Genomic DNA, 15,971 nt, shown 5'->3' with positions numbered 1-15,971 from the left:
AATCTGTTTGATTGATTGATGTGTATTTTAATTGCTTGTATGTTTAGATTGTTTTATATTTTGCTGAGATGTATTTTATTGTTTACCTGTGTGACATTAAATTTTGGCCGGATTTGTAAGCCTCCTTGAGTCCCCTCCAAGGTCAAGAAAGGCTGGGTAGAAATGAAGTATATAAAGAAATAATAAATAAATGCTAAAAATATTTCATGCAAAGTTTTAAATATGATAAAATTCTCATTAAAATTTAAAGCTGCTGCAGGCATAGCTATTTCAAAAAATAGCAAATATAAGCAATATGTCACATAAAAGGCCCTGGCCCCTTGACCAGTCAAGTCATCAGAGTCTGGACACAGCCACCAGTTCCTGCCAGAAGTACCGGTGAGGCTGGCAGGACAAAGAGAAGGACCTTCTCCAGAAGATTTCAAGACAAGGGCAGACCCATATTCATTCCTCCAGATAAACTGAACCTGAGGCCTTAGCCTGGCCTTTTTGCCAGCATTATGGCTATATCCTTGGAATGGGGAAGGTTGGGATTTGGCATAACTTTCTCCACCTCTTTTTTAAAGCTCTTCAAGTGACAGATCTTAGACAGCAGAGCAGCTCTTCTACTAGCATGCTCTGTCTCTGAAATCATCTAGCTGATCAACCAAGAGATCTCTGAAAGCAAGAAAAAGAAAGTTCTTGCTGAAGAAAGACAAAAGGGGATTTGTGTTAACCAAAAAGGCACATGCCTAATTGTAACCTCACACAGCAGGTACATCTTTGTATTAGGCATCAGCAAGATTTCAAACTGGTTGACTGCATGCAATGTTTTCATACAACAATTGTATATTTATGTATCTGGTTTCTTTCTTTGTTTGTTTTGTATCTCAATAAAAGTATATAAAAGAGGAGGATTTGAAATTTAACTCATGTTCTGAGCTTCTGTACTTAGGTAAAGTAAGATTTAATTAAAATAATTAAAAGTTCCTAATACTTCTGTAATCCTTCCGGTTCCTGTTTCTATTGGAATCTGTAATGTTAATAAAAAGTTTCAAGCAAGAAAAATATCACGGTTGTGTCAAAAATCCACATCAGTAAAATACCTGACCTACACAATGTTGCAAGTATTTCCAAGATATACAAAATCATTACTTGATGCACATCTCAGCATTCCTTAACTCTTGTTTATGTTAGCTGGGCCTACTGTAAGATATGAGCTGGAGTTTACCCGTTTTTGGAAGACCACAGAGTCACTATCCCTAATATAGGATATGCCATATAAATACTGCAAGATGCCCCCTCCACCCTAAAGTAATTTGTACTTCGAGGCAGAAAATACAGTCATCTGAATTTGCCCTTGTGAGCAAATGAAGCTGTAGCACCCTGGCATGCATCAAGCAATGTGAACAACCATGACAATAAAATTAAAGAAACAATTTACTGAGCTAATTCACATCTTACCTACATTTAGCATTCCTCATTTAGAGTTTTCTTATGAAGATAAGAAGCTGCCTTACATCAATTTGAACTTTTTTACTTTTTAGTTATTTTTGTATCCTTTCCAGTAGCATATCCCTGGAGTCTTTCAGGTAGGAAAATATCTTTCTTATCAGCTGGTACCTGATATCTTTTAATTGAACACACTAGAAAACCAATTTGGACCATTCTGCATACAAATATATACATTACCACAGTGAGTGTGATGGAAGCATGCAGTCTCATGTTCACTCTAACATTTTATGTCAGCCACCACAAAGTGAGAGATAAACAATCAATAAAAAATTCTTAAATGGTCCTCACTTTTTGTGGAGTTTGTTTCCAAAAGATACTAATTCAAAAAGCATTGAAAAATGAGCTGGTGGAAACTAGAGGTGTGCAAACACATTCTGTTTTCATTCTATTTTCATTTTAAATTTTGAGTGCTTCCCTTTTTGCTTTTGGAAAGATTTGAGAGATTGGGGGAGGGGTGGATTCAGACTGATAATTCAGAACCCTGAGTTCAGTTTCCATTTTGGAAAGAATCTACCCAAAAACAGAACAGGGGAGGGAGCACCTGAAAACTGAACAGATTTCTGTGCCATTTTTGCACACCCCTAGTGGCAACATATTTTTGGCTAGGAGTAGAATATTATGTACAGATCAAAACTATCCAAATGTATCAAATCATTTCAGTACAGAGCTTGGAAAATTGCATTTTATAGCAAACAAATAGATATCCTCAGCACGTTTTTTCAATTCCTATAAAATTTGTTTAGATGAATTTGGTACTTTTTGGAAACAAGTTCCACATCTGAACAGTCAGTTTCTAGAACCAATAGTCATACTCAGAAAATAAGAGGTGGTGCAACTTCTGAAGAATGCAGATGGGAGATCATAGAACCACATACATCTGAGCATGACTACCTATAGAAAGCTAGCTACCACCAATGATTACTAATTTAACACAAAATTCTTTACTAGCAGAATTCCAACTTCACAAGATTTAGAAACTATTTAGTCTCATCAGCCTAGCATTCTATCTTTTCCTCTTTTAATTCTCTTATTCATCATTCCTTTCCCCCCCTCTCCCATTGTTCTCACCTGCCACCCACCCTCAACCTGTTCCTCTCTGAAGCCTTAGAAAAATCAGTGTGATGCAGGGGATTGCACACTGTACAACACCACTGTAGACTATGGCTCAAATCATTGCTCAGATATGGAAACCCACTGGATTACCTTGGACAGGTCACATTATCTCAGACTCAGAGAAGGCAAGGACTAACCCCATCTTAACAAATCTTGAACACAAAAAACTATGCTAGTTCACCTTATGGTTCCCATAAATTGGAAACACATTGAAGCAGCTCCTCAGAAGAGCCCTGCCAGCAGCCTCACTTTTGGTGAGGTCACAACAGCACACCCAGTCATGTAATCATTCAAAATGACTTCACTAGTATGGCTTTGCCAAGGAGCTGCTCCTTACTGGCAAAACCATGGTGTGTCTTTTTGACATGTGAACTCTGGATTGCTTTGGATCCAGCTGCCCACACGTCAAAAACATTAAGGGCCACTCCAGAGTTTTCTGGAAGCGCTTGAGCAGCCTGCAGTTCTTGGCATGGATGAAAGACTAAAAGTAGTGCTTATTCTGCAGAACTAGTCATATGTTGTCATCTGGACAGATTGCAGCAGGTAAGAACATTTTATTTGGGGTAAGTATATAAGAGCTTACATTACCAATTTCTTTGTCTCACCTCAAAGGTGCCACATTATACCTTTGCAAGTTGTAAACAACTTATTCTACATCTGTGTTTTCCTAAAAGTCCTTTAGATTTGAAGTGCATTCATGTCAATAAACACTCAGGCTGAGTACTTTCAAAAAGAAGAATATTGCCCTTGTGCACACGTTTGTTCTTTGTCACAGTAAGAAAAAGTACAGCAAGCCTCTTGTCCATTAGTTACTGCTGAAGTGGTTTTGTACAGTTCATGGACCACATAAAAGTGGGATCAGGCTCATTTTAATTACTTTTGTCAGAAGCCACTCAAAACAACACTGATGTCTATAACATATCAATATGATGCTGTCAGTGCTGCCATAATGTGTCTCAGCCATAAAGAGCCACTCAAAACAAACAAAAAAGGACCTTATTATTTGCTGTTACTGCCAGATAAAAGGGGCAGCAGCGGTTGAACTAAATAATGGCATGCACCACTTTGCTAGAAACAAATTATTAGGTTGCACAGAAATGAGGCCACCCTAGCTGTCTATGTGAGCAATAAGGCAGCTGCCACCTTGGCCTTTGAAATAATTCAAAGAGAGTTACAATGACAAGGCAGCTTTTATCAGCTCCACACTCATGCCCACTGAAAAAAACAGTGTGGATATACAGCTGACAAAAACCCCAAACACACTCGAAACAGCAGGACAGCTACTTTCACAGAATTACTCTGTCAATCAGGACATGCAGCTGTGCTGAAGATAGCTTTTTAACATGTCAGAGCTATTTAGGTATGCCAATCATTGTTAGATTTACCTTAAGTAAGCTCTGATATTTTAGGAAGTATTAAAGCTGCTTCAGTTTCAAGGAGCACTTACTTGTACTTAAATTCTTCAAGCTATCAAAGAAAAAAATACAGCCACTACCTATTCATTTACAGGGTGAAACATGAATTGACATAATCAATAGTGGTACAGAGAATAGTGTGTTTTCTTTATTTTAACCATATCTTACAAAAATCATTTAATAGAAGTCTAACTGCACTGTTTAGTGAACAATGCATGACATGTAAGGGCACTTGATGGCCTGATAAACTTTCTGAACTTGAGATGTGGCTGATTGTTCTAAGTGATTACCACAACCTTCACATCCCATTTTTTGCACTGGCTTCTGACCAAAAGCTTTAATCCCATGTCAAATATATTTTAAATCATGGGTTTTAACTACGCAATCTTCATTAGTTAATATGATTACTGTCTACAATCCTGCACTTACTTATCCAGACAAGAACGGCATGGATCCCAATCATAGGTACAGCAGCAGGAACAGTAGCTTTAAAAAAACAGCCAGTCAAGAGAAAAGAAAAACCAAAACATAGTTTATAGCAAATAAAATGCTTTTCAATGAGATTTGTTTGCCACAAAACTATATGAGAAACATTCCATTTCTCAACAATTTTAGAGAACTTCAAATTCTAAAGATGGACAACTGTTTAAAATTGCTTAGTACCCAAAGCAACTACCAAGTGCTTATTTCGTAATGTCAGTAAGAAATTATCTGCCTTTTAAAAATTTTATTGCTGCCTTAGGACCTTGAAATGCCATGGTGCCTATAAATGATGGCTTGAGTATGAATGCGCCATTGTCACCCAAAAATGCTCCTTAGAAAAAGGATATAGATGGTATTTTATGATTAACAAGGTGTCACCCTACAAATCAGATAAACAAAGATAATCTCTCAGTCAGTGTCAAGAATACTGATCAAACCAATTCTGTTTCCCAATTCTTTGTGGTGACAAATTGATCTTGACACTACAGAGCCAAGATAAGAATACCAGCTGATCTCTTATGTAGTTTCTAGGTTATGCTTTAGAACTGCTGTATACTGTGTATTTTATTGTTTTTATGAGCTATATACAATAATGCCTGAAAACAGATCCAAGATAAGTAAATAAAAGTTTTATTCTAATGAAACTCTTTTTACTAATGGAAATTAACCCCAAAGTTACTTACATGACTTTGTCCTAACAATATCAGAATAATGGAAGTATCTATTACGCTTATTTATGGGTGAGAAACAAAAATAGCAAATCACTTCTAGCATTTTAATACAAATCTGAATTAAAAGCCAGGGCACTTCCAGACAGCTCTTTATCCCAAGAGCATCTGTGTTTAAAAAAAATGCAGATGTTCCCGGGGGCCTGTCTACACCCACCCCAGAAAGTGCGCACGTTCTGGGATGTGTGTCCAGATGTTCTGCTGGGACTGGCCTGTCAGAACATCTGGGGACGCTCTCCCACTCCCACAGCCCCCAACCCCTTATAATAGTAAAATAAACTTACTTGGCCTTACTTGGTCAGAGCTCTCCCAGTGCGTAGAAATGATGCACCAGGAAAGCGGAGAGGGGAATCATTCCTCCCCCCCCCCCCCCCGGCACATCATTTCTACATGCCGGGAGAGTTCCAGCAAGACTGTAATGGAGGCCAGGTAAGTTTATTTTACTTTTAAAAGGGGTCTGGGGGCTGTGGGGGAGGAGGGGTGGGATTCCCACAGTTTTCTGGACTAATTTAGAAGTAGTAGTAGTAGTACCGAAAGTAGTGCAGTCCAGACAGCAGTCCAGACTGCAATCCAGACAGTGGAATAGATCCACTATCTAATTAATTCACCACAAACCAAGGTTTTCCTGGTTTGTGGCGAATTAATTTCGAGTTGGCCAGAACATCATCTGGACAGCCCCTTTTTATTATGGAAGTTCCCACAATAAAGGGGCTGTCTGATGGGCCCTCAGAAGTCTTTTATTGGTTTTTTTCAAGTGTCAAGCAAGTGTAATCATTTTAGTGGAAATGATAAAAACCCAAAGCAGTATTGAGTGCAGACAGGTGAGAAAGTACACCTTAGGTAAGAAAGAAGTCCAAGTGGAGTGACTTTAGTCTACAAATGTTAGGTTTGAATGCAAGGAAATAGAAACTTTATGTATAAACTTAAGCTTAAGCGACAAGTTTGTGAAAGCCCAGATCTGTTCATGGGTAAAATAATGTGGTTTCTATAAGGTAAAAGTTCCTGCAACCTAACAAAAGTTTGAATTAATATTCCAATTTGAGATTGCATACAATTTTAAAAAATGATAATTAAACCCTTTTAAAAAACTAATTCATTCAAGAGTTATTTTGTTAAAGGGCATGTGTACACTTTCTATCCCTTTCTCCTCAAATAGAATATATATGTTGAGGTTGTTTTGTATTTCTTTTCTTCTTCCTCCATTTAATTAAGTGGCACTTCTTACTTTAATGATAAATATTTCCTTCTGCCTCAATCCTAAATGGCATTTTCAATAAGAAAGGAACACTTTTTTCAGCCTCTAATAGAAATAGCCAGTCACTGGCGGCTCTGGGACACTGGAACTACTGTTCTCTTTTTAGGACTTTCTTTTAAATCCTGTCTTGTTTTGCCTCGACAAACCAATGCACAATGCTGCTGAAAGCTGCCCTCCCCAAATCACAGCTGTCAATATCAGGTTGTTTAGCCTCTGAGTATGCGAGCAGGAGAGAGTCAGCCTTCCCATGAAAATCAAGTCAATGACCTCCATCCCTTGCTCCTGTGAACCACGAGGTGGCTATAATTTTTCTTCCCCTCAGTTTTCGCATGTTGTAAATGTTCACTCAAGTCATTAGCCAATACAAAAATGCATTAATTCCTGCAAAGTTAAATTCTCCTTGAATGGTTTTATTGTGGTTGATTAGGCACAGTTTTCTTCCTTGTCAAATTAAGAAGAAAATAGAGAGCAGGAAATAAAGAGGGGGAAAATCCAAGAATGTTAAGGTATTTTTTTCAGGCGCAGACCGTGTTCGCCTTACCATCTAATCAAGTGGAAACAGCCTTTATCTTCCACGTTCTATTGTGAAAAGTGCAATAAAAAAGTCTTAAGATTTTTGTCATCCTCAAAAGCCCATGTTAGTCAACCCCTTTCTCATCAAGAAATAACTTTTAAAAAGATAAAAAGGGAAAGGCAAAAAAAAGAAAAACTAAGTTTTGTGGTTGTTTGAAAATTCAGCCAATGAAGAACCATATATACTCAAGAGCCCTTTTACTTTCCAAAGATCTGATCTTTTAAAAAAAAGGACTGTACAGAGGCTTGAATAAGGTCTGCTTCTTGGTGACCATAGAAACACTTGAAATGGTGGAAGATGCAGTCCACTGAGCAGCAAATGACTTTATTAAAGCGTCACTAATCAGAATCCAGAGTTTTAGTGTTAGGGCCAAAAGAGTGCATAATTCTTAAGTGTCTAATGACATTGTAAGTGCATTATTTTAACAAAAATAATAAAACTTTCTGTATTAGCAAGTTACCAGATATATGTATAAGTTAAATCACACCTGTTTACAAAAACAGATCTCCAATATTTGGATCATGTCTATCCAAATAAACCATAATAGCAATTAGTATTTAATAGGTTATGCTCTGAGTTGTGTTACAAAAAGATAATAGAGATTCACATCAAGTAGTTAATTTTTCTATCAAATATGTTAACCGGCTAATTATTTCTGGTGCAATAAAGTGTAAATGCATTAATCAAACAATCCAGTGAAAGAGAAGTGATTCAATTTGTCTGTTTTAAGATATTCTAACCTGGTAGATAGGGTGGCCTATAAATAAAGTTTTATTATTATTAGTGTTGTATTATTAATGTTTACTATATCTGCTGCACTTAAATTATTTTATTACTTTAATCTGGAATGATTTGATTTTTTTTATTCATGTGCCAACATGAGATTTCATAATGAAGGGTAAGATATAAACATTTCAATACATAGATAAGTAATTGTTTTAGTGGGACGGAATAGTTTTTATGTGTGTCAATCATTACATAGGTGTCCAATTTGTTCCACTGGGAAATATTGTTTTGTAATGTATTTTTTCTGAATTTCTCAATCAAAATAACACAAATAAGAGTAACTTGTTATAAGTGATAACTGGACTGAACCAATAGTAAAAAAAAAAATACTGGAGGATCAGAATATGGCATAAAGTAACTAATTCCTTTTAAAAGTAACATTCCCAGTTCTGCCGGATGCTGATGTCACATACCATATTGCAATTCTAATTGTTCCCACTGTCAATAAATTTCATTTTACATTTTCAAAACTCCAAAATGAAATGATGTTCAATGTATTGTCGAAGGCTTTCATGGCCGGGATCACTGGGTTGTTGTAGGTTTTTCCGGGCTATATGGCCATGTTCTGGAGGCAATTTTTCTCCTGACGTTTCGCCTGCATCTATGGCAAGAATCCTGAGAGGTAGTGAGGTCTGTTGGAAGTAGGAAAAATGGGTTTATATATCTGTGGAACATTACCTTGGTCATTCCACAGATATATAAACCCATTTTTCCTACTTCCAACAGACCTCACTACCTCTGAGGATGATTGCCATAGATGCAGGCGAAACGTCAGGAGAAAAATTGCCTCCAGAACATGGCCATATAGCTCAGAAAAACCTACAACAACCCAGAAATGATGTTAATTTCACGATCCTATTCTTTGTCTCTTCACAATTTAAAATGATATAAAACCTATTTGTCTTTAGATTAGGTGTTAGTAGTAACTAAAGAAGGTGCAGAGATAAATAGTCATCCCCATAGCAGTGAATACTTTCTCCAAAAATTAACCAAAACCCAATTTAAAACAAAGCCGGAAACTGCTTGTGACCAATGTCTATTTCACTGAGGACAAGTTAGGAATTGACCAGCATTGTTATAAGATTTTCATTATTACATTATAAAAGTTATGCAGTACCATCAAACCATGTACAATTTTTAAAATCTTGGGTGGATTTGGAAGTTCTGGGAGTAAGCAAGAAGTCCCTTAGCCAAAACATGTCTAATAGGCCAGTTTCCCTTCCACTGCCTAATAGCTTGGATCGCCAATTTACTATGTTTTATTGTACAGTATTTCAATTACTAGGAACAAATCACAATATGGTATGACCTCATCACATTGACCAAAATCAACAGTGTACGACAATTCCTCTTCATTTGCCCCATGGAGCCTGCCAGCTCCCATCCAATGATGTAGAGCTACTTTCTGTGGGGCTCCATGGCACAAAGGGAGAGGAAATGGCATATATCACTGCAGCGGCAACACGGGAGGCTTCCTGTGTTGCATTAGCAAAAATGGGGTGAAGCCAGGAGGTAGGTGCTTCTTCTTGTGGGATGGGGTTAGGGGTAAGTCAGGCGATGAGGGGTGTGGGACAATGGGTTCTGCATGCCCCTCTCTGGTAACTACCAGATTCCCCATGATTTGGGGGAATTCCGGTGGCAAATGTGATGAGGTCCCTAGTGTCTGAGCCATTAAAACTATTATAGATTTTAAATAACTAAAATGAGAAGAATACAAGACAGAAAAATATTTAGCAACATGAATGGTATTGCAAATTATAACATGATTTTTTTTCTTTAGTTTTATGGGACCTTTAGGTAATATGAGCTTCCTAACGCATATGGTTCCCCACAAGATGGTCCTCCTGGGTAAGTCCATCTCTTTTAGCACTGCTGATTGTTGGTCTCCCTTCTTCATCATGGACCAGTTTCCACTATTACAAAAGGAGAATCCAAAGCAAGCCAAAGTTGTTGGTCCTTCATCAAGCTCATAACAATATATCATTCATATTGTGACATGCTTGAGGAACTGATTCTGTTTGAACATTAGGAAGAACTTCCTAAATGTAAGAGCTCTTCAGCAGTGGAACTCACTGCATCACAGTGTGGTAGAAGCTTCTTATCTGGAGGCTTTTAAACAGAGACTGGGTGGCCATCTATCAGGGGTACTTTGTGCTTTTCCTGCACGACAGGGGGTTGGACTAGATGGCCCATGTGGTCTCTTCCAACTCATGATTCTATAGAGTGCTCTCAGTCTCTATTGAGTTTCATCACTCCTCGTGGATACCAAAATGGCTTCATAAAATGGTGTCCGTTATATAAAATGAGTGCCAGAAAAAACCTGAGCTATGGGTGCTAGACCCATAGCTTTCATAGATCTAATGATTATCAGTTACCACCTTTAAAAAGTTAAATTACAATAAAGTCTGTGAATAACAAAATTAACAACAATAATAGCTACCAAAACAGCTCTGCAGGGACTACAGGCAGCCAAATGCATTCACTTCCTTGATTTCCTATGGACTCTTTATCTTAGCTGAGCTACACACAGCTCTTTCCTGATTACTTTAAAACATGAACAGAATAGTTATCAATGTACCATATAATGGGATAACAGCAAATACACATAATCCACTAGTAACAAAACAGGCATAGTAATGGAGAGATTTTTGTAAGAAACCACAGGGATGCCTCACAATGCCTGCCTATGAAGAGTATCTCTCACTGTTCAGCAACTCCAACAAAACCTTTTGTTTCTTCGTTTTGTCTAAAAAAAATCACTATGTCTTAAAAGGTTGTACTACTTCAGAAGTAAACTCCAAATGCAAAAAGAACACTAATTTGCATTGGCTTTAAAGATGTGGGTTTTTCTCGCAGAAAGGCTATCCGTAATAAAGCACAACTATTGCTTAATAGTAATGCAAATGCAAAGTACTGGCAGCATGATTTGTGCATTTGAATTGCTCTTTTGATGACCATGGAGAATCTGGGAATATATGCTATTCAACAAGAATAAAACAGAGGATCTTCAAATCCAGTGCTAGCTCCATGTTCTGGAGGTTATTGGGCAATATGCCTCCAACGGATGGCAATCCTCACTGGGTCTCACCTCTGCCTCACCACCAACACTGGTGTTCACTGCTTTGCACTCTCTCACATAGAGACCAACTGGCATCATTACAGAGAAGAAGCAGTTTCTTCTTTTTGCTGACTGGAGTCTTGGAGAGAGCAGGTGAACAGGATGTAAGAATAAGAAGGACCCTCAGAAACATACGAAAGGGAATTCTGGCTTAACCATAGGTTCTCTGCTGTTTCAATTGATGCTGAATTCTAACATCAGCCTTACTTGAGACAAAACTTCTTTCATTATGATCAATTCTATTACATTCTATAGACACTGTTTAATCCAGATATGGGCAAACTTTGGCCCTCCAGGTGTTTGGGACTCCAACTCCCACAATTCCTAACAGTCCAAAACACCTGGAGGGCCAAAGTTTGCCCAGGCCTGGTTTAATATTTTAACATAAGATATCTGTAATACTTCACTGATTGATGCATACCCATCCCTCTTTCCTTGGTGCCTGCAGATCGGTTTTGAATAATTTTCTTAACTATTTTCTTAACTGCTGTTCTGACGTAAACATTACTTCATTTTACTCATTTGGAAAATTCACATGCCAATTTGGGCAGGGAATCACATAGACAATGCACACAACATCCAATAATGACTTTGCAGCATGTACAAAATGAAAACACTACACTTCAGGCTGTGTTGCAAAATTTGTACTATATTATGTAAACATAGCATCTGTCAACTCTTCTCTATTAGAAAAAGCTTATGAGTAATATAAAATGTTAATCATTAAAATCCTACAGTGGGAGAGAAAAGTGGGGTGTAAATTAAAGAAATATAGAAAGTGCCATAACACTGTTGTCTTTGGCCCCACTTCCATAAAAAAATTAATTTTGAAAAATCGGTATATTAATTTTTTTCTCTCTCTCTCTTCCATGCTGAGGTTCAGTTCATGCATGGCAAAGCTTTTCATAGTAGATTTGCACCCCTTTGGGCTGCTGGTAAGATATTTATGTTTGAATGTTCTCCTCTCTCCCCGATAAATAAAAATAAAAATTCAGAATATCATTAAAATATTTGCCTCTTCTTCCTCCGCCATGTAAGTTTCCTATATGCAGGGAGTTTTATGTAGGAAAGCATTCATAGAATCATGGAATCATAGAATCATAGAGTTGGAAGAGACTTCATGGACCATCCAGTCCAACTCCCTGCCAAGAAGCAGGAATATTGCATTCAAAGCACCCCTGACAGATGGCCAAAACATTCAACACTGTGCTTATAGTCTAAGGGACACCTGTGTACATGTTTAGGGCATGTTTAGGACTCTCTACTTATGGTGATGTTAAAAAATATTTAAAATATCAAAGAGTGAGGGAACACTTTTAAAAATTAGTTGTAATTGCATCTTTAATCTTTAATCTCTAATCTCCTTTAAACATATACATCCAAAATAGCTGGAAGCTTCAAAAAACATAAAAGCCACCACACAGACCAAGGGCTCTTCCACACAGTCATATAACCCAGGATATCAAGGCTTTGAATATCTGCTTTGAACTGGGTTATCTGAGTCCACACTGCCATATATTCCAGATCAATGGAAATATTGTGGGATTTCCTGCCTTGATATTCTGGTTATATAGTTGTGTGGAAGTGCCCCTAGACCTCTCTTATTCCTTCCCCAGTCCTTCCCCAGGCTATCATTTTCTTATTTGTATCACTTGACACCAACATAAGCAGAATTCAATTCTCTTGAATTTTCTCAGGTCAGAACTACCATAATTTCACTCTTTATTCCCCTAACAATTAAATCCCAAAGGACTTTAATGATCAAATTCTCAGCAAAAATGCTATTTATTAAGAGATATGCACAATAACATGGCTTTATAGCCAATCTAATTGACTCTCTGAATGAGGAGTGCTCTCTGTTAAACCGTACTTTTGTCCTCCTAGTACTTGAATTTATTACTAGCCTCATTCAAAGTGGTACTTTGTTAACAATGTTGCCTCACAATAATCATGTATTCAGGCTCTGTAAGCTGTCTAATTGTAGGGTAAAGAATACCTTGATTTTCTTTGGCAAAAGATTAATGTCCATAGAAGGCTGTATTTATCTTCTGACAATTTACCTTTAACTACATATTTAAATATGAAAATGCACATATACAGTTTGAAAGAACCACAACATTACAGATTCAATATAATTTGACAAAACCCAGCTATATTCCTTAAAAAAACTAAAAGTAATTAGTTCTAGAATATCATACTGTTTAACAAACATAAGACTCTTCCACACAGGGCCAAACTCTGTGATGTGTTCTGTATTGGCCTGAGGCATCCAAATGACATCTCAGCTAATCCAGTTTAAAAAAAACACTTGAAAAGACCAGGACCTTTCAATAAGGTCCAGATTTTTATAGGTATGGGCTCTGTGGGGATTGAGTCGCAGGATAGCCTTCCGTACTGACACCCTGCACTCCTTCACCCCCTTTTCTATTTTCAAACAGTTTAAAAGAAGAGAGATACTACCCCTGCAGGCTTGAAAGCACACCGTTGCATCTGGAAATGACACAATGGAGCTTTCAAGGGGGGATTCCCCCTCCCCATTCAAAAGCTCCATTGTGCCATATCCATGTGCAATAGGGTACTTTCAAGAATCCAAGAATGGTAACTCTCTGGAAGAAGGAAAGGGAATGCTGGTTTGGCACAGGAGAGAATGTAGCATCCCCCCACTTCCCGGAAGTCATGGTACTTGCCCCTATCCCAGAGTGACTCCATAAACTGCAGAGTGTGTGTATTCCATTTGTTAAAAGATGCATACCTGGAATACACTTCCATGTACAAGACTACACATTTCAGAATTTTGCAGTTTATGACTCCTTCTTCCATATAATCTAGATTATCAAATCAAATAACCTAGATTATCAGCTTTGAACTGAATTATATGAGTCTACACTGCCATATAATCCAGTTCAAGGCAGATAATCTAGATTTCATATGGCAGTGTAGAAGGGGTCTAACTTGCTACTGAAAAGTTTGCAAAAAAAATGCATTTCTCAAAGAAAAATGTGCCTAAAATGAGTTATGCAAAGAAAATGGTTTGCAAAAGTGAGTGTAGTAGTGCATACCTAAGTATGTATTAGACAAATAAACATAATGAATACTAATTTTATGAGTTTTTAAAAAATGTACATATGATTTTTCCACATTCACAAGCTAGTGTAAAAGTGAGCCAAAATGAGCTCACAGTCAAATAAATGAAAAATCTATGAAAATTGAAAATCATATTTGTGCTCTTCCCTATTCAATAAAGCGTTCATTTTTCTAGCTAGAATCCAGATGGACTTTGACATCCTTGGATTAAAGTAGACTGACATTATAACATTGACTTCTGTAGAAAAAGTCATAACATTGCTGGAATCCATTACAGTCCCTAAGCCTGCTTTCTTTTGTTCTATCAGACAATGAAACTGGACTAAGATGATATGCTGCAAAAGAATATTGTAGTTGGTATTCCTCGAACACTCCTGGAGTGTCCAGAGGATTTTAAATCTCAGTAATCCTCAGAACAGTAAGCTATTGGCATTATCCCTGTTTTCAGATGGGAAAGGGAGCTTAGATTCAGAGAACAGTAGCTAAGAGTTGAACATGCTGGTGTACAATTAAACTTTCCTTTTTAAAATCTTTGAACTAGATAGACCCATTGTACATGAGTAGGAATGCTTAAATCTCCATCCTCCTTTGTCTGTTTGGGTTTTGCAAAATTAACACTGAAGGGCTCAAGCAAAGCTTTTGTATCACTCCTGTTTTATATAAGAAGATCAAAAAGGACAACAGCTATTGCAAATACCAATATAGAATCATGTAAAGAATTCTACAAGATGTATAGACAACGACAATAGGTGTCTTAAAAATAAGGTAAAAGTGAGAATCATGAGCTCTTTGTTGGCTTTTTGCAGACCCCTAGGTTTCCTGGGACCATGCTAAGCTCCTGCATCCCATTAACTGGGAGGTGAAAATGCTCATAGAAGTCTCCAACAGTTAGGAGTGAAGTTCCAACACTCATCTCTGAAACTGCAATAACACCAGAGATAAATGCAAAAGTCATAACAGAAAATACAACTTAAGTAATATGCCTCTAGGGTCCTACCCACACTTTCAAACTACATTATATAGTCAGTATATACACACATATGAGAGTTATATAGTCAGTATATACACACATATTAGATGATAAACTGCATTATATGATGCCCCTTATACACTACCATATAATCATGATTATCAAAGTAGAAAATCCACATTATCTGTTTTGAACTGGATTATATGAGTCTACACTACCATACAATCCAGCTCAAAGTAGATAATCTGGATTTTATATGGTAGTGTAGAAGTAGTCTATACTGACCATATAATGCATTTTCAAGCTCCATTATATAGCAGTATACATGGGGCCTAGGTCTCACATAAATGTTGTCTTAAACAATATCTATTCAATGAGTCTAGATGAGATTAACAAATTGATTTCATAGAATCATTGAATCACTGTGTTGGAAGAAACCTTGTAGGTCAACCCCCTGCCAAGAAGCAGGAAAATCACATTCAAAGTACCTCCAACAGATGGCCATTCAGCCATTTCAGTTGCCTTCCTCTGGACACACTCCAGCTTGTCAACCTCTCCCTAAATATTTATCCCTAAATATTTGCTTTCATATTCATTTGAGAATATCTTACAAATTCATTTTTTCAATGCACTCCCCATATTCAGTTTTAGGAATTCTTGCTGCTAAGATATTACAGGAATCCAAGAAACCCCTGGGAAGGTAAAAAAAAATAGTCAATAAATTAGAACTGGGTAAAGAAAAAAGCATGAATTACTTATCTACAAATGATTCATGAAAATTAATTTATGACAGTAATAACCCCCTCTGGGAAATGCCTATGTACTGCAGCAAATCCTCTGAGACAACTTCAAGCAGGCTCACTTTCTTTTGGCTCCTTAGAACGCGACAACAGGGAATTGATTTTTCATGAGTTATTGCTCATTTATGGTACCCACTGTGAACTTTTGAAA

At 37.2% G+C, this 15,971-nt stretch overlaps 1 protein-coding gene across 1 annotated transcript in view; it reads right to left on the bottom strand.

The window, feature by feature from the left end:
* FAT4 (FAT atypical cadherin 4) overlaps positions 1-15,971 on the bottom strand; it is a 150,205-nt gene that overhangs the window by 118,598 nt on the left and 15,636 nt on the right. The window lies entirely within an intron of this gene.

This window comes from Anolis sagrei, chromosome 5 (genome assembly GCF_037176765.1).
Source record: "Anolis sagrei isolate rAnoSag1 chromosome 5, rAnoSag1.mat, whole genome shotgun sequence".
NCBI classification, from domain to species: domain Eukaryota; kingdom Metazoa; phylum Chordata; class Lepidosauria; order Squamata; family Dactyloidae; genus Anolis; species Anolis sagrei.
The sequence above is the reverse complement of the archived record's forward strand: the minus strand, read 5'-3'. Positions and strand labels throughout refer to the sequence as shown.